The 20,514-nt window shown below is 40.6% G+C and overlaps 1 pseudogene; it reads left to right on the forward strand.

Moving 5' to 3' along the window:
- The first annotated feature begins 16,510 nt into the window (after positions 1-16,510).
- LOC110540659 (vomeronasal type-2 receptor 116-like) lies at positions 16,511-19,903 on the forward strand (annotated as a pseudogene).
- The last annotated feature ends 611 nt before the right edge of the window (positions 19,904-20,514 follow it).

Below are 20,514 nucleotides of genomic sequence, written 5' to 3' on the forward strand. Positions count from 1 at the left end.
CATCATTTTCATTTGGGCTTGTTTGATGGAACCTAAGCATTAGCAGACTATATCTATGATATCAGAAATTGGGGAGAGTGTTTTTCATTGAGTGTTTTTAAAATTTTTCTTTTTTATATTAATTACAGTTTATTCACTTTGGATTCTAGCTGTAGCCCGCTCCCTCATTGCCTCCCAATCCCTCATTTCCTTCCGTGCCCTTCTCCAAGTCCACTGATAGGAGAGGTCCTCTTCCCCTTCCATCTGACCATAACGTATCAGTTCTCATCAGGATTGACTGCATTGTCTTCCTCTGTGGCCTGGTAAGGCTGCTCCCCCATCAAAGGGAGGTGTTGAAAGAGCCATGGATATAACCTAAAACTCCTGTTCAGATGTAGCTGAAGGCAGCTCAGTATCCAAATGGGTTCCCTAGTAAGGGGAACAGGGGATGCCTCTGACATTAAATCAGTGGCTGGCTCTTTGGTGACCTCCCCCTGTGGGGGAAGCATCATTGTCAGGCCACAGAAGAAGATAATGTAGACAGTCCTGATGAGAATTGATGGGCTATGGTCAGATGGAAGGGGAGGTTGACTTCCCCTATCAGTGGACTAGGAGAGGGGCATGGGAGAAGATGAGGATGGGATTGGGAGGGAATGAAGGAAGGTGCTATAGCGGGGAAACAAAGTGAATAAACTGTAATTAATATAAAAAGATAAATATAAATAAAAAATTTAAATGAATTAAATGAAGAGAGCTTTAATGAAATTCCACTAAACCAGGCACAAGACCCAGCTGTCTCCTCTCTCCAAATCTATTCAGCATAATACCTGAAGTTTTATTTAGGCAAGAAGACAACTAAAGGAGATTAAGGAGACACACATTGTAAAGCAAGAAGTTCAAGTATTCACAGATGATATGATAGTATACATAAGAAACCACAAAAATCCCAACAGAGAAACCCTACAGCTGAGTAACACCTTCAGCAAAGTGGCTGGGTACAACAAATTCCCTATCCTTTCTACTAGTACAATGCTGTCAATCTGGTTGCCATAGAACATCTTATTCTGTCAATTAATGTTCTTTATACTCTGTCAGGTTTTGAGTGTTTTGTTTTTAAACTCTTAATATATGACAGATTTCTTCAAAAGCCCTTTATGCATGTTTTTGGATAGTCATGTCATTCCATCCTAGAGCATATTAATGTGAAGTATCTCACTAAACTGATCTGCTTTTGCTGAGCCATGTTTGCAACCATTGGAACAAGTAGACTTGGCTGCAGAGACTGACCATTCTGTTGTGTTGCTGAGTTCTCTTGATAGGTGTTTAGTAAAAAACTATTCCATCCATGTCCATCAAAGTGCTTGTCTTTCATTTTCTTTCTTTCTTTTTTGAATCCACTTCATTACATTTTTTCTCCTCCACTATTTTTATTGAAGAATTCTCTCCAGGTTTATGAATAACATTTTCCTCCATGGATGTAATGAAGGAAGGTTTGATTTTTGTTTTATTAAACCATTTTTGTTGTATGTGGATTTTATTAGAGAATGTGTTCATTAAAATTAAATTATTGTTGAAAATTATTTGGTAAATATTTGGTAAATTATTTGTTGTCTATTTGTTGCTATTGCAATATTTGGTACTTTTTTGTTTTTAAATTTAATTTTATTTATATATATTTATTACAATTTATTCACTTTGTATTCCTACTGCATTCCACTCCCTTGTCTCCTCCCAGTCCCATCAACCCTCCCTCTTCTCCACCTATGCCCTTTCTTTAGTCCTCTGAGAGGGGAGGACCTCTTTCCCTTCTATCTGACCCTGGCTTATCAGGTCTTATCAAGGAAGGCTGCCTCATCTTCCTTGGTGGCCTGGCAAGGCTGCATCCTCCAGGGGGAGGTGATTAAATTGCCTGCCATTGAGTTCATGTCAGAGACAGCCCCTGTACTCCTTACAAGGGAACCCACTTTGAAACTGAGTACCCAATAGGCTTCCTTTACACAGGTGGTCTAGGTCCTCTTCATGCATAGTCCTTAGTTGCAGTATCGGTCTCTGTAGGCCCCCCTGAGCCCAATATTTGGCTCTGTTGTTATCCCTCTGGAGTTCCTGTCTCCTCCAGTTTTTTCTATCTCCCTTTCCTTCCATAAGGATTCTGGAACTCTACCCAAAGTTGGGCTATGAGTCTCAGTATCTCCTTCGATACCCTGGTGGATAGAGTCTTTCAGAGTTTCTCTTTCGAAGGTCCTGTCCTTTTCCTTGTATTCTCCTACTTCCTATGGTTTTCCCGATTGCCCCAGTTAAGATTCTTCCTTAGGGTACTACTTGTTGTTTAGATTTTTTAGTGCTATAGATTTTAGCATGTTTATCCCATATTGTATGGCTAATATCCACTTATAAGTGAGTATATATCATATGTGTCTTTCTGGTTCTGGGTTACCTCACCCTGGATGATCTTTTTTAGTTCCCACCATTTATCTGGAAATTTCATGATTTCCTTGTTTTTAATTGCTGAGTAGCATTCCATTGTGTAAATGTACCACAATTTCTGTATCCATTCTTCTGTTGAGGGACATCTAGGTTCTTTCCAGCTACTTGTTGTTACAAATAAAGCTGATATGAACACGGTTGAGCAACTGTTCTTATGGAATGGTGGGCCCTCTTTTGGATATAGGCCTAGGGTGATATAGCTAGATCTTGAGGTAGCACTATTCCTAATATTCTGAGGAAGCTCCAGATTGGTTTTCAAAGTGGCTGTACAAGATTACATTCCCAGCAAGATGGCGGCGCCGGGAGGACTCTCATTCTGAGCAGCAGCAGCAGGATCAGCACAGTGACCAGTAATCAGAACTCGCGGCCATAAAACACAGAGGGGGAACTGTAGAGAGCTGCAGAATGCTATGCCTTAAAGATGGAGCTGGTTTCTGCCTTCCACCTTCCCGATGGTGAGTGCTCTCTGTCACGAACAACTCCAACTCCACATTTGGCTAAGGCCGAGGATCTGGCTTGCTTCCATGTATGTGGACCTATCTGCATTGCCCACGTGGCACGCCTGGGTTGGCTACCCAGAGGCTATTTAAGCTGTGGGCTGGCTTTCCCCAGGGTCCAAGGATTGTTCAAGGTTCCTGAATAAACTGCATTGAAAAAAAAAAAAAAAAAACACAGTCATTGTGTTTCCCAGGTGAGAGGATACCCCAAGGTGGGGGATTCAATCAGCTTTTAACTCACCCGGCTAAACCTCGGAAGAGATCCTGGTTCCGCCAGACACTTGGCTGCCCGCCGCCAGCCCCAGCCCCAGCCCAGAGCCACAAGCCAGTGTCTCTGGTCACGGTCCCAGACTGAACCATGCACACCACACTATCAGAGACTGGAATTTTCAGTCGAGAGATAACCCCAGGGTAGAGGAAACGATTCAGACCGGCCTTAGGTCACCCAGACATCCCCTGGAAAGGACTAGGGTTCCACGGGCACCCCAGGAGCCATCCCAGAGCCAGAGCCGGGGACCCAGGCTCCGGCACCACAGAGCTCTGCCTGCCTGCGTGCCTGATTCGCCACCTGAGATAGAACTGTGGGCACCAGGGCACCAGCAAACGAGTTTCACTGTCAGGTGCAAACACACAGGGAGGGAAACGGCTGGTCTGATCTCAGAGCACTCAGCCGACACCCCCAGCCTGAAAAGGTCCCCGGAAAATTACCCAGCTTAGGGAGGCACCCAGGCTCCCAAAGGCCACAAAGGCAGACACAGGCAGTTTCTGCGCACCAGACAGCTGGCGGACACTGAGCCGCCATCAATCAGCTGTGCTCCAGGCACAGGCAGTTTCTGCAGCCAGCCAGCTGGCGGACACTGAGCAGTATGCACCAGGGCAAAAAAAGACACTGGGAGTCCGTGTCTCCAGAGAATCCACGGGGAAGGAAGGAAACTGTATTGACCTAAATCACCCAATCCTTCCCTAGAAAAAGTCTAGCAGACTAGTTGGGCAGAGGCGCCAGCACTCAGCTGTGCTCCAGACACAGGCACAAACAGATGCTGCATGCCTGATGTCCAACTGGGTCACAGCAGCTGATCATTAAATTTACAACAAGAAACCCAGAAACAGGGCAGCTGCCCTCAGGACTTCCCTGGGTGAGAGGAGAACCCTCTCGACTAACAAAGACCACAGTTACCACTCAGGTCTATATCCCTGAGGTAAGCAACTCCTGAAAAAACACCAGCCATCCAGGGACTATACCCAAAAAGCTGAGAAGACATCCTTCAGGAAAAACCAGCTTGGGATTCTCTCCACCAAAGGGGATTCTCTCCACCACAGGATCCCCAGGAACCACCAGAAAATAACCCCAAACACCTAAGATAGCACAATGGGTAGAGGCCAGCGTAAAAGCTCAAGCAACAAAAGACAGAGCAATATGGCATCTCTAGAACCCAGCTACCCAGGGGCAAGTAGCTCTGGACACCCCACCATAACTGAAATCCAAGAAGATGACCTAACAAGTATGCTCATGAAGATGATAACAGAGGAAACAAATAAGATACATAAAGACATAGAGGAAGATAAACTCAAACAGAATATTGCCATCTGTAAAGAAATTGAGGAAGCTGCAGCCAAGCAGTTTATGGCCTTTAGAAAGGAAATGCTTAAAGCACTGAATGAAATGAAAGAAACAGACTTGAAGGAACTAAAAGAAAAACAGGAAAGTACAATCAGACAGGTGAAGGAAGTAAACAAAACAACTCAAGACCTGAAGATAGGATTGGAAAAATTAAAGAAAACACAAATGGAGGAAATAATGGAAAGGAAGAATCTAGGGAAGAAAACAGGAACTACAGAGGTAAGCATAACCAACAGACTACGAGAGATGGAAGAAAGAATCTCAGGTGTAGAAGATACAATGGAAGAAATCGATGTATCTGTCAAAGAAAATGTTAAATCCGAAAAATTCCTGACACAGACCGTCCAAGAAATCCAAGACAATATGAAAAGACAAAACCTAAGAATAATAGGTATAGAGGAAAAAGAAGACTCCCTTCTTCAAGGCCCAGAAAATATTTTCAACAAAATCATTGAAGAAAATTTCCTCAAGCTAAAAGAGAGGCCAATTAGAATACATGAGGCCTACAGAACACCCAACAAATTTGACCAGAAAAGAAAATCCTCCCGCCACATAATAATCAAAACAGTAAGTATACACAACAAAGAAAAAATACTAAAAGCTGCAAGGGAAAAAGGCCAAGTAACATATAATGGCAAACCCATTAGAATCACACCTGACTTTTCAACAGAGACTATGAAAGCCAGAAGGGCCTGGACAGATATCATGCAGACCCTAAGAGAACACAGATGTCAGCCCAGGCTACTATACCCAGCAAAACTCTCAGTCCTCATAGATGGAGAAAACAAGATATTCAATGACAAAAACAAATTTCAACAATACCTACAAACAAATCCAGCATTACAGAAAACACTGGAAGGGAAAATACAACCCAAGAAAGCTAGCTACATTCAAGAAAACACAGGAAATAAATAACCTCACTTCAGTAAAACAAAAAGCAACCAAGCACACAACCTGATGACCACAGCCAACATCAAAATCAAGAGATCTAACAGCCACTGGTCATTAATCTCTCTCAACATCAATGGACTCAACTCTCCAATAAAAAGACACAGATTAACAGAATGGATACGTAAACAAAACCCAGCAATCTGTTGCATACAAGAAACACACCTAAGACACAAAGATAGACATTACCTGAGGGTAAAGGGTTGGAAGACGACTTTCCAAGCAAACGGACCCAAGAAGCAAGCAGGAGTAGCCATTCTAATATCTGATAAAATAGACTTTCAACCAAAATTAATCAAAAGAGATGGGGAAGGACACTTCATACTCATCAAGGGAAAATTCCACCAGGAAGACATCACAATCCTGAACATCTATGCCCCAAACACAAGGGCACCCACATTTGTGAAAGAAACATTGATAAAATTTAAAGCACATATAGATCCCCACACATTAATACTGGGAGACTTCAACACCCCACTCTCAACAAAGGACAGGTCAACCAAACAGAAATTAAACAAAGAAACAATGTCTCTGACAGAGGTCATGAATCAAATGGACCTAACAGACATTTACAGAACTTTACACCCAAACACAAAAGAATTTACCTTCTTCTCAGCACCTCATACAACCTTCTCCAAAATAGACCACATAGTGGGTCACAAAGCGAGCCTCAACAGATACAAGAAGATTGAAATAATCCCATGTATCTTGTCTGATCACCATGGAATAAAGCTGGACCTCAACAATAACAGAAATAACAAAAAGCCTACACACACATGGAAACTGAACAACTTGTTACTAAATGACGGCTGGGTCAGGGAAGAAATAAAGAAAGAAATTAAAGTCTTTCTAGAAATCAATGAAAATGAAGACACAACATACCCGAACTTGTGGGACACAATGAAAGCAGTGCTAAGAGGAAAGTTCATAGCACTAAGTGCCTTCAAGAAGAAATTCGACACAGCTCATTCAAGCACCCTAATGGCTCACTTAAAAACCCTAGAAAAAGAAGAAGCAGACACACCAAGAAGGAGTAGACGGCTGGAAATAATCAAACTCAGGGCTGAAATCAATCAATTGGAAACAAATAAAACAATTCAAAGAATCAATGAAACCAAGAGCTGGTTCTTTGAGAAAATCAACAAGACCGACAAACCCTTAGCCAGGCTAACTAAAAGGCAGAGAGACACCACCCGAATCAACAAAATCAGAAATGAAAAGGGGGATATAACTACAGACACTGAGGAAATCCAAACAATCATTAGGACTTACTTCAAAAGTCTATATGCCACAAAATTTGACAATCTAAATGAAATGGACAATTTTCTTGATCGATTTGACTTACCAAAGCTGAACCAGGACCAGGTAAATCAACTAAATAGACCTATATCCCCCAAAGAAATAGAAGTGGTCATCAAAAGTCTCCCATCCAAAAAAAGCCCAGGACCAGATGGCTTCAGCGCAGAATTCTACCAGACCTTCAAAGAAGAGCTAACACCAATTCTCTTCAAACTATTCCACAAAATAGAAACAGAAGGAATATTACCAAATTCATTCTATGAAGCCACAGTCACCTTGGTACCTAAACCTCACAAAGACTCAACAAAGAAAGAGAATTTCCGGCCAATCTCCCTTATGAACATTGATGCAAAAATACTTAATAAAATACTTGCAAACCGAATCCAAGAACACATCAAAGATATTACCCACTATGGCCAAGTAGGCTTCATCCCAGGTATGCAGGGGTGGTTCAATATACGGAAATCCATCAATGTGATCCACCATATTAACAAACTGAAAGAAAAAAACCACATGATAATCTTCCTAGATGCTGAAAAAGCCTTTGACAAAATCCAACATCCATTCATGTTCAAAGTATTGGAGAGATCAGGGATACAAAGCACATATCTAAACATAGTAAAGGCGATATACAGCAAGCCTATAGCCAACATCAAACTGAATGGAGAGAAACTTAAAGCAATCCCACTGAAATCAGGGACAAGACAAGGCTGCCCACTCTCTCCATATCTCTTCAACATAGTGTTGGAAGTCCTTGCTAGAGCAATAAGACAGTTGAAGGAGATCAAGGGGATACAAATTGGAAAGGAAGAGGTCAAATTATCACTATTTGCAGATGATATGATAGTATACGTGAGTGACCCCAAAAACTCTACCAGGGAACTCCTACAGCTGATAAACACCTTCAGCAAAGTGGCAGGATACAAAATTAACTCAAAAAAATCAGTAGCCCTCCTGTATACAAAAGACAAAGGGCTGAGAAAGAAATTAAGGAAACAACACCGTTCACAATAGCCACAAATGACATAAGGTACCTCGAAGTAACCCTAACCAAGGAAGTCAAAGACTTGTATGAAAAAAATTTCAAATCTCTGAAGAAAGAATTAGAAGAAGATATGAGAAGATGGAAAGATCTCCCATGCTCATGGCTTGGTAGGATTAACATAGTAAAAATGGCCATCTTACCAAAAGCAATCTACAGATTCAATGCAATGCCCATCAAATTACCAACACAATTCTTTACAGACCTGGAAAGGAAAATTCTCAACTTCATATGGAATAACAAGAAACCCAGAATACTAAAACAATCCTCTACAATAAAAGATCTTCTGGTGGTATCTCCATCCCTGACCTTAAGCTGTACTATAGAGCAACAGTAATAAAAACTGCATGGTACTGGCATAGAAACAGAATGGTGGATCAATGGAACCAAACAGAAGACCCAGAAATAAACCCACACACTTATGGACACCTGATCTTTAACAAAGATGCCAAAACCATACAATGGAAAAAAAGACAGCATCTTCAACAAATGGTGCTGGTCTAACCGGATGTCTACATGTAGAAAAATGAAAATAGATCCACACTTATTACCCTGCACAAAACTAAAGTCCAAGTGGAACAAAGACCTCAACATAAAACCAGACACTTAAATCGGTTAGAAGAAAAAGTGGGGAAAATCTTAGAACTCATTGGTACAGGAGAAAACTTCCTGAACAGAACACCAACAGCACATGCTCTTAGAGCAACAATCGATAAATGGGACCTCATGAAACTGAAAAGCTTCTGTAAAGCAAAAGACATTGCCATCAGAACAAAACAACAGTCTACAGACTGGGAAAATATCTTCACCAACCCTATACCTGACAAAGAGCTGATAATCCAGAATACATAAAGAACTGAAGAGATTAAAAAGCAATAAAGCAGGCAATCCAATTAACAATGGGGTACTGAGCTAAACAGAGAATTCTCTGTAGAGGAATATCGAATGGCAGAGAAACACCTGAAGAGATGCTCAATGTCCTTAGCCATCAGGGAGATGCAAATCAAAATGATCCTGAGATTTCACCTTACACCTGTCAGAATGGCAAAAGTTAAAAACCCAAGTGACAGCACATACTGGAGATGTTGTGGAGAAAGGGGAACACTCCTTCATTGCTGGTGGGAATGTAAACTCGTACAACCACTTTGGAAATCAATCTGGCACTTTCTCAGACAATTAGGAATAGCACTTCCTTGGGATCCAGCTATAACACTCCTAGGCATATATCCAAAAGATGCTCAAGGACACAACAAGGACATTTGCTCAACCATGTTTGTAGCAGCTTTATTTCTAATGGCCAGAACCTGGAAACAAGCCAGAACCTGGAAACAACGGAGGAATGGATACAGAAATTGTGGTACTTTTACATAATGGAATACTACTCAGCAATTAAAAACAAGGAAATCATGAAATTTGCAGGCAAATGGTGGGATCTAGAAAAGATCATCCTGAGTGAGGTATCCTAGGAACAGAAAGACACACATGGTATATACTCACTTATATAGTCCAAAAAGATAGGAGAAATATACTAAAATATGGGCAGATAAACTCTTAAATAAATGTTCAACATCCGTAGTCATCAGGGAAATGTAAACTCAAACGACCGTGAGATTTCACTTCACCACTATCAGACTGGCTAACATCAAAAGCTGAAATAACAACACATGCTGGAGAGGATGTGGGCATAGAGGAACCCTCTACCATTGTTGTTGGGATTGTAAATTTTATAACCACTTGGGAAATCATTCTGGTGCTTTCTCAGTTAGGAATAGTGGTACATCAAGATCCACTATACCACTACTAGGCATATATCCAAGATATGCTCAAGTATACAAGGCCATTTGCTCAACCATGTCGTAGCAGCTTTATTTGTAATATCCAGAAGTTGGAAACAACCCAGTTGTCCCTCAGTTGTGGAATTTATAGAGAAATTTTTGTAATTTACACAATGGAATACTACTCAGCAATTAAAAACAAAGAAATTATGAAATTTGCAGTCAAATGGTGGGATCTAGAAAAGATCATCCTGAGTGAGGTATCCCAGAATCAGAAAGACACACATGGTATATACTCACTTATAAGTGGATATTAGACGTATAATATAGGATACTAAATCTATAATCTGTATACCTAAAGAAGCTAAGCAAGAAGGAACACCCTTGATAAGATGATAAATCCTTACTCAGACAGTCAAACAGGGTGGACAATAGGCTTGCACTACTGGGCTTCTGCGAACATTGCCACTATTTATTGTATAGCATTTTAACCTCTGAAGGAAAGCTCCTGGAAAAGGAATTACTTCATTGTCAATAAGGCAGTTAATCACAACAGATGAATGCTAAAATACAACAGGTTGTTTTAAAAGTAAACATTTCTTATCTGTGTACCCATTAAATAAGTTCATAGTGGATTCAGAATGCCAAAGGTTGAGAAGGTCTAAAGGTTAACAGGGTCTAAATGTTACAAGAATGTCTTTTCAATTAGGACTGACCTGGATACACATTTTTCAGCTTTCTTTGGGTCATTAATATTACTTGTCTTTTATTCCAAGAATAAAAGTAAATTTAAAATGACAGTATATAATGCCATAAAGTGACAAGGTATAAGGACTTACAACAGAACAGTCTGTGCACAATAACATCAAGGTTTCTACTTAATTACATGGCAAGAACCATGCAAAACACCAGATTTCTTCCCTGAAGGCCCACCTGCCTAATGAGAGCTCCGTTAACAGAATGGCTCCTGATAGATTAAAAGATCAAATTTGCAAACCATGGACACAAGAGGAGAAGGACACACTTCATTAACCCTATATCCAGTAAAATGTAGTTGTCAGTTTTCAGTGAGATGTGTGGCCATCAAGATATAACAGTCATTTAAATACAAAACACTCAACATTAGCAAAGAAACAACCCTTGACATATATAACCTAAAAATTATTTTGTAACAAAGAAATAAAATTGAAGGCTTCAGTACAGAAGACCTTGTCATCGAAAGGCCTCATCTATATAAAAGCAGTCTCCACGATGAACATTTTAAATTAATTAATTAATTTTTATTCACTTTACATCTTTATTGTAGCCCCTCCCTTCCCTGGCAGTCCCACACTCCCTTCCTTTCTCCTCCCACTCCCTTTTCCATTGATAGCAGTTCATCAAGTTGCATCAGGACTGAGCTTGTCCTCTTCCCCTGTGGCCTGGCAAGGCACTCCTGCCTGGGGAGAGTGATCAAAAAGCTGATAAGTGAGTCCTTGTCCAATTCAGTCCCCACTTCCCTTACTAGAAAACCCATAGAGAGCCTAAGCTTTCAATCTGCTACATCTTTGTAGTGGGTCTGCAATAACAACAAATAGACAATATTCACCAAATAATTTTCAACTATACTTTGATGGGGGAGTCCAAGATGGCAGTGACCAGTGACCAGCATTCACCACATCTGAGGGGCACAGGATCTGCAACTTTGAAATTGGTGAGTGGAGGGGCAGCTGAAGCCAGAATATTGACATTGAGGCTTCCTGGATAAGAGGGGACAACCCGTGAGATGGTTCAGTTTAGATCAGGTTCACCCATGGTCATCTCTGGGGACTGAGTGTGGCAAATATTCAATGCTCCTGCACTTCCCCTTGCCCCAAGCACAGGCCACCCTGCTCAGCAGAGGCAGCAGTGGTTCCCCCAAGCAGGCTCCCTTGTGCTCAGTGACTGAGCCCCCAGAGGAGGCAGTGGTTGCCCCACCATGAGTCTCCATGTGTAGTGACTGAAACAGCAGAAGTAGAGGCAGTAAGGGCCTCCCAGGTCAGCTGCTGTGATAGGCAACTGTACGGGCCTCCCAACACAGCAGCTGGGGCAGGCAACTGGCTGTGCTTCCCAGGTCTGCTGCTGTGACTAGCCCAAGCAGAAGCCTTCTTGCTCTGTGACCGAGAAGGCAGAGGTGGCAGTCCCAAATACTGGTCTCCCTGCCTGGCAAGCAAACAGTGGGCACCACTGACTTTATGGATCTCCTACACTCTCATTTGCCCTTGCTGGCAAAAATCTGAAAGTAGGGAACAAGGTGAACTCCCTATGCTTTCTGATTGGGCCAGCAAGCGAGTGAGGGTGCCATCAAGTGAGTGTGTGCAGAGCCCCAGATCCAAGGTGCCTCTGTGCTAGAAGCCAGACATTGGATCCTTCCCACACACCCCCTCCCACTGTGAGCAACACAGGGATCCTTGTGACAGTGTTCTCAACATTGAAGGCCCTGTTCTGTGCATCTACCAGTGGATTCCTGGAAAACAGTTCCTGGAGCCCAGACAGATTTGAATACCAGGAAGACAGTATAACAGGCCTGTAAGCCACTGAGGTATTCAGGGCACCTGTGCATGTACATTTTTTGTGACCACAAACAGTGCCAGCACCTCTCTTGCACTTAATCTTCACCCTTTCATGTATCTACATACTCTAGCATCCTCTTTCTCAAAGCACATTGCCACCTATGTGCAGGTGCCTGCGCATATGCGCCTGCAACCTTCCTCCCTTAGCTACAGCTGAAACACCAACATACATTCTCAAATTGGTGGGCCTCTCTCATCTTCCTGAATAATACTCCAGATACCAAAGACTAATGAACTAAGTCTGAAGTACAGATGCCAGGAACCAACAGCAAATGTTACAGATAAGCAGATGGCTAGAGGTCTGCATAAGAACACATACAAAAAATATCAGCACATCATGGCTTCACCAGCAACTCCCAAAATCAATGGATATCTTAACTCATTGGAAACACAGGAAAATTATTTAGCAATGCTTTTTGAGATCTTAGAGGCACATAAAGAGGAAACAAGCAAACAAACAAAAAACTCTCAAAGTATTTGCAGAAATAGAGGAAACAAATGAAAAAATAGAGGCTATCATGGAAAGAAAGGAATCTACATTCAAACAGATGAAGGAAATGATGCAAGACATGAAAACAGAATTAGAATCAATAAAGACAACACAAACAGAGAAAACCCTGGAGCTGGAGAACTTATAGAAAAGATCAGGAACTACAAAGTTAAGTGTCACCAACAGAACACAAGAGATGGAAAAGAGAATCTCAGGCACTGAAGACAATTACAGAAATTGATACGTCTCTCAAAGAAAAAGTAAAATCGGTCTTTCTAAATGAGGATTGATCATCTTACCCCATGTCCGCTCAATTGATTATCTTTTTTAGGTGTATAGATTTCATTATGTTTATCATATCTTATAGGTCTATATAAGTGAGTATATCCCATGTTTGTCTTTCTCCTTCTGGGATATTTCACTCAGAATGATCTTTTCTAGATCCCACCATTTGCCTGCAAATTTCATGATTTCCTCCTTTTTGATTGCTGAGTAGTATTCCATTGTATAAAAATACCACAATTTCTGTACCCATTCCACCGTTGATGGACATCTGGGTTGTTTCCAGGTTCTGGCTATTACAAATAGAGCTGCTATAAACATGGTTGAGCAAGTGTCCTTTTTGTGTACTTGAACAAACTTTGGGTATATACCTAGCAGTGGTATAGCTGGGTCTGTAGGAAGCACTATTCCTATTTGTCTTAGAAAGCGCCAGATAGCTTTCCAGAGTGGTTGTACCAGTTTACATTCCCACCAGCAGTGGAGCAGGGTTCCCCTTTCTCCACAACCTCTCCAGCATGTGTTATCGCTTGAGTTTTTCATCTTGGCCATTCTGATGGGTGTAAGGTGATATCTCAGGGTCGTTTTGATTTGCATTTCCCTGATGGCTAATGAGGATGAGCATTTCTTTAAGTGTTTTTCTGCCATTCGATATTCCTCTGTCGAGTAGAAAGACAGATGGGATGTGCATTGAACGTATGACAGGAGTCTACTGAGCGCATCTGAAAGACTCTAACTAGCAGTGTTTTCAAAGCAAAAACTCATGACCAAACCTTTGGCAGAGTACAGGGAATCATAAGAAAGAAGGGGAGTTAGTCTGATGGGGAAAGGATAGGAGCTCCACAAGGACCAAATATATCTGGGCACAGGGTCTTTTCTGAGACTGACATTCAACCAAGGACCATGTATGGACATAACCTAGAACCTCCACTCAGATGTAGCCTGTGGTAGCTCAGTAACCAATTGGTTTCCCAAAGTGAGGGGAACAGGGACTATTTCTAACAGGAACTCGATGACTGGCTCTTTGGTCTCTCCACCCCCGAAGGGAGGAGCAGTCCTGTTAGGCCACAGAGGAGGGCTTTGCAGCCAGTCCTGAAGATACCTGATAAAACAGGATCAGATGAATGGGGAGGAGGTCCCCCCCTATCAGTGGACTTGGAAAGGGGCACGGTGGAGATGAGGGAGGGAGGGAGGGAGGGACTGGGAGGGAATGAGGGATCGGGACACAGCTGGGATACAGAGTTAATAAAATGTAACTGATAAAAAAAAAATAAAAAAAAGACAAAAAAAAAAAAAAGAAAAAGTCATTACTATGAACAAAGCAGAGTAACTGACCACATATCCAGGACAGAGAGTTAACCAACATTGCTCAAGCTTTATAATTCATTTTAATGGAAAATGTATCAGTTTAAATAAAACTTTGTAGGCTATAGTATTTTTAGCAAGTGATTCAAAGATTATTAAGTTTCTACAAAGATTATTTTTCTAGAAACATATGGAGTATTTGATACATTGAGTTTATTGAAGTTTTCCTTGTATATCTTGAATTGAAATTGGAAAACTATGTTAAAAAAAAAAAAAAAGAAAAAGTAAAATCGGAAAATTTCCAAGCAGAAAACATCCAAGAAATCAAGGACGCCAATGAAAAGATAAAATCTAAGAATAATAGGAATAGATGAAAAAGAAAATTCCAGGCTCCAGGTTCCGGAAAATATTTTTAAGAAAATCATATAAGAAAACTTTCCCAACTTAAAGAAAGAGATGTCCATTAACATACAAGAGGCCTACAGAACACCAAATAGACTAGACCAGAAAAGAAACTCATCACATCACTTAATAGTCAAAACACTACATCTATAGAACAAAGAAAAATATTAAAAGGGAAGAAGGCCAAGTAACATATAAAGGTAGACCTATCAGAATCATACCAGATTTCTCAACAGAAACTATGAAATCCATAGTTCTGCCCAGCCAGAAGGGCCTGGGCAGATGTCATGCAGACTCTAAGGGACCACAGATGCCAACCCAGACTAGTATACCCTGCAAAGCTTTCAATCAACATAGATGGAAAAACCAAAATATTCCATGGCAACACTGAGCTTGAACAATATCTACACAGCAACCCAGCCAAACAGAAGATACTAGAAGGAAAACTCTAATCCAACAAAAACAACTACAGCCGAAGAAACACAGGAAATAAATGACTTCACAACAAAAAGAGAGAGAGAGAGAGAGAGAGAGAGAGAGAGAGAGAGAGAAAACAAGCATTGAAACACAGTAAGACCACCAACTCCACAATAAAAGGAACTAATGTTCATAGGCCACTACTATCTATCAACAAATTGAACTCAACTGTCCAATAAAAAGACACAGAGTCTGTCTCTGACATGAACTCAATGGCTAATTCTTTGATCACCTCTCCAGGAAGAAGGAGCAGCCTTACCAGGCCACAGATGAAGACAGCACAGCCAGTCCTGATGAGACCTGATTGGCTAGGGTCAGAGGGAAGGGGAGGAGTACCTCCCCTATCAGTGGTCTTGGGGAGGGGCACAAGCAGAGATAATGAGGGAGGGTGGGATTGTGAGGGGACTGGGGGGGCTATAGCTGAGATACCAACTGAATAAACTGTAGTATAATGATAATAATAATTTAATTTTAATGATCACATTGTCTAATTAAAAGGCAAAGACAACAAGATTAGTTTAATGAAACAAACAAACAAACAAAAATAAACATTTCTTTGTTATACCTATGGGGGGAAATGGTATTTATAACCCTGAACAGAAGACTTCTATAAAAATAAAGGGGAACACTGTAATGAAAGGGAATTAAAAAAAAGAAAATGTGAGAACAATCCCTTTTATGAACATAGATGGAATGTCTATATTCAGATGTCCTTTAGTTGTATATTGTTATGTTGTGGCTGTGATTAAACACTGGCCAAAAGCAAAGTGAGCAAGAAGTGTTGACTTGGCACAAGGGTTATAGTCAAGGGAAGACAAGGCAGGAATTTGGAGACTGAAACTAAAGCAGAGACCCTGAAGGAGCACTGCTAACTTGTCTTGCTCTGCATGATTTCTCCTACAGTCCTGCCGAGGGACAGCACTGCCCATAGTAGACCGGGCACTCCTACATCAACTACCAACTGAGAACATGCCTCACAGATGTGAAGACAGGCTAGTCAGGTAGTGAGAATTTCTAAGGTTCCCTCCATGTTCCCTGTGTTTTTACTGTATTTTGTGTCAGCTTGATGAAAATTAACTAAAAACCCAGTACATCAAAAGTTCTTCCTTTTGAATTTCTAGGATTTGGTAAAGAACTCAACTTTTCATCAGTTTGTTACCATATATTCATGTTTGGCATTATACAAAATACTAAGTGACATCTGGTACCTCACTTTCTGTATGTAAAATAAGCTGATTGATAGCTGAACACGCTAAATATAGTATAGTAATGGAAGAAGATGGAAACTTCCTGATATCAGCATGTATGTTATTTCTCTCAGATGCTACCCTCTGTCTGCAGTGGAGACTGTGGTCCTGGGTTCAGAAAACTGTGGCAGGAGGGAATGGCAGCCTGCTGTTTTGATTGTGGCCCTTGCTAAGAAAGTGAAATGTCTAATGAGACAAGTGAGTGTTTGCTGCTGTGGTCAATCCTTCACATTGCCGCTCCTCTCACACCCACGCTGGGATGCTGAAGGAGCATACAAGGCAACTGCAAAATAAGCTATACCATTTTCTACATTAGTCTTTATAAGAATGCAAACATTAAAAATACCCTAACAACCCCCCCAAAAGCCCACAAACTTATGTGTAGACCTAAATTTTGTTTTATTGAAAATTTATGTCAGACCATATTTTCTCAAGCAAACAGTTTTCATAATGAAACTGCAATGGGATCTCAACACAATAGCATTGTGATTAATCTCCGCTAAAACTACATGTAGAAAACATTTCAGTCATGAATCTTTAAATTTTTTTCTTTTTGTATATTTTTGTGTCTCCATACAGATGTTTCTGCACACCATGTACATACAGGAAAATATGGCATCAGACCCACTGGACTGTGTAATGAGGGTGCTGGAAACCTTAGTGTAGAGATCAAACTTTACTTGGTAAAAACAGCAGACAGTGCCAAATATGAGAGGGATTACTTGTAATAGCTAGAAACCCATTTTCAAATGTGATTTGAATCTAGGAAGGTTGGGATTCATCTTCACAGATGATGTAGATATGAGGAGTCTTATGTTCTAACTTTTAATGTACAGTAACCAATTAATAATGTCATGTAGTAATACATCAGAATGATTTTGTACTGAAAGCAATTAATCAAAAATATTCAAATTTTATTGCCACCAAGAGAAATATCAAATGGGTATGTATTTACGGATGGGTAAATGAAATGGCCAATGCAATTTTTTTCTGCTTTTGCCTGTCGTCTTACATAATCAAATGTTAGTTCTTAAAAGACATTTTTGGAAAATGAGATGTTTAATGGTTCAACATTTAAAACATTTGACTTTAAGACTGAAGATTGGAGTTCATTCCCAGGACCTATATAGTAAGAGGATGTAACCAAATCCTAGATATTGGCTTCTGACATCTATGCACTTCAAAGTACTCCAAAATGATTAGACAGACTGTAATAAAAACTTTTTTATCCAGTGGGTCTGATGCTGTATTTTCCTGTACGTACATGGTTTGCAGAAACATCTGTATGGGACATAAAAAGGGAATGAAGGTAGGGGGCTACAGCTTGGATACAAAATGAAGAAATGTAATTAATATAAAATTAAAATTAAAATTAAAAAAGAATAAATGGTAATTACATCAAAAATATCACAGAAATTGCACAAATATATTTTATTGTTGCTTTAATTATATGTATGAGGTGTGAGGGTATGTGAGGTCAAGGACACGTGCAGTTGTTTGGCAACTAAGAACCCTATAGTTGTAGTTAAAGGTTGTGGTGAAACACCTGACATAGGTGTCAAGAATTGAAGTCACCTGAGCAGAGGAAGAACATTCTCTTTACAGACAAACCAACTTTTCAGCCCTTTAAGCCAAGTAATTAATTGCAGCTGTCCAAAAGTGCATTGTTCTAGTGGAAAAGACTTAAAATCCTGGAAGCACATCATATCTCTCTGCAAGTATCTATTCATTCAGCACACTTGCCATCACATTTCCCACTGTAGCCATTTGGGAATTACATATTGTGAATGGGTTAGTTTATCGACACAAAAGTCTGTTAGCACTGTTGCTTGAGGGTTCTGGTTTTATTTTTCTCATGCTATTTATCAAGATATATTTCACCTTGGAGTATATTCACAAAATCTGTGTCTCATAGAGACGGAAATGAAGGAAGTAGGAAGGGGCTGGATGCTTCTCAGGAAGATGGAATCAAGATGTGGGACTTTGTAGTGCTCAGTCTGTACAAGGGTTTGTATTGTCATTGATAGTGTTAGTGCTTCTCATGTACAAGTCTCAAGAGAACTTTTCTGTATTACCAAATGAGAACATAAATAAGGATGTATGTATATTTTTAATTTTTAGTTTTCAAACATAAATATATTTATATAACTTTCAATTTTTACACTCATGTTCCTACTTCCACCATATAAACCAAATCATTACCAAATTTATGAGCTCATCTGTTACTTTATGTGGACACACAAATATAAATGCACACACACACAACCTAATGATGGTTTTTTACTATTCCTTCTTTGTCATTGTATGTGAGCTGCTGAATTAGAACTAGGAAGCCTATCAAAATCTTGTGCCAGTAGAAAACTGTCTCATCTCTCATAAGGACATAAGGAATTAAATGTTCAAGAACTCAGGAGGCACTGATTGTGTGGGCTTGGTAATTTTAAACCACACTTGACCACATGGTAGTTAATTAATTTAGCTTTTGTTAATTTATCAATCTGTAAAACAAAATGCAGATATTGCAATGCTTCTCTGACAGATTTATTTGAAATGTTTTGGCAATAAAAATGTAGAAGATGCACCAACAAATCTTTGTTTTCTCTCTCAGATATGGATCAATGTGTGAAATGTTCAGAAGACCAGTATGCCAACACAGAGCAGAGCCGCTGCATGCACAAAGCTGTGCTCTTTTTGAGCTATGAAGACCCCTTGGAGGTGGCTCTGGCCTTAGTGGCCTTGTGCTGCTCTGCATTCACAGCTCTGGTTCTTGTAGTATTTTTGAAACACAATGACACTGCCATCGTGAAGGCCAATAACCGCACCCTGAGCTACATCTTACTCATGTCACTCATGCTCTGTTTCCTCTGTTCCTTGCTCTTCATTGGTCATCCAAACTCAGTCACCTGTATCCTGCAGCAAATCACTTTTGGAGTTGTATTCACTGTGGCTGTTTCCACTGTGTTAGCCAAAACAATCACTGTGGTTCTGGCTTTCAAAGTCACAGCTCATGGAAGGAGGATGAGGTACTTTCTGGTTTCAGGGGCTCTTAACTATATCATCTCCCTCCATACCCTCGTCCAAATTGTTCTCTGTTCAATCTGGCTGGGAGTTTCTCCTCTCTGTGTTGATATTGATGCACACTCTGAGCATGGCCACATCCTCATTCTCTGCCACAAGGGTTCAGTTGTTGCATTTCATTGTGTCCTAGGATACTTGGGCTGCCTGGCCCTGGGAAGCTTCATTGTGGATTTCATGGCCAGGAACCTGCCTGACACATTCAATGAAGCCATGTTCTTGATATTCAGCATGCTGGGATTCTGCAGTTTCTGGATCACTTTCCTCCCTGTCATGGTAGCTGTGGTGAGTTTTTCCATTTGGCTTCCAGTGCAGAGATGCTGGGATGCATCTTTGTTCCCAAGTTCTACATAATCTTATTAAGACCAGACAGAAATTCTATTAAAAAATAAGGGAAAAATAAATTCATAACCTTATATTTCATGAATTCTAACTGACATATAGAATGTTGGTGCATACCCACCCAATGTTGGATTATAGTGTGTGATATCTGTTTTATTGGTGTTCATAAACCAAAAATTCTGGGCCAAGGGTGGGGCATGTAGAGACTGATGCACCAACCAAGGAACATGCACGGAGAGGACCTGGAGGCCCTGCTCAGATGTAGCCCATAGGCGGCTCAGTCTCCATGTAGGTCAATAATTAAGAGGAGCAGGAGGTGTCTGTTCCTGATTTTTTATCACTTCTTCCTTATGGTGTGACGTTGCAAGTCCACAAAGGAAAAGATTCCAGGCAGTCCTGATGAGACTTGATAGGCTAGGGTCAGATGGCAGGGGTGGAGGACTCCCCATTTCTTTTTCTTTTTTTTTTTTTCTTTTTTCTTTTTTTTTAAGGTATCTTTTTTTTTGAACTTTATGTTTTTTCTTATCAGTTACCTTTTATTAACTCTGTATCCCAGCCGTGTACCGCTCCCTCATTCCCTTCCAGTCCCTCCCTCCCTCCCTCATCTCCACCGTGCCCCTTTCCAAGTCCACTGATAGGGGGGGACCTCCTCCCAATTCAT

Source organism: Meriones unguiculatus, chromosome 14 (genome assembly GCF_030254825.1).
Source record: "Meriones unguiculatus strain TT.TT164.6M chromosome 14, Bangor_MerUng_6.1, whole genome shotgun sequence".
Taxonomy (NCBI): Eukaryota; Metazoa; Chordata; class Mammalia; order Rodentia; family Muridae; genus Meriones; species Meriones unguiculatus.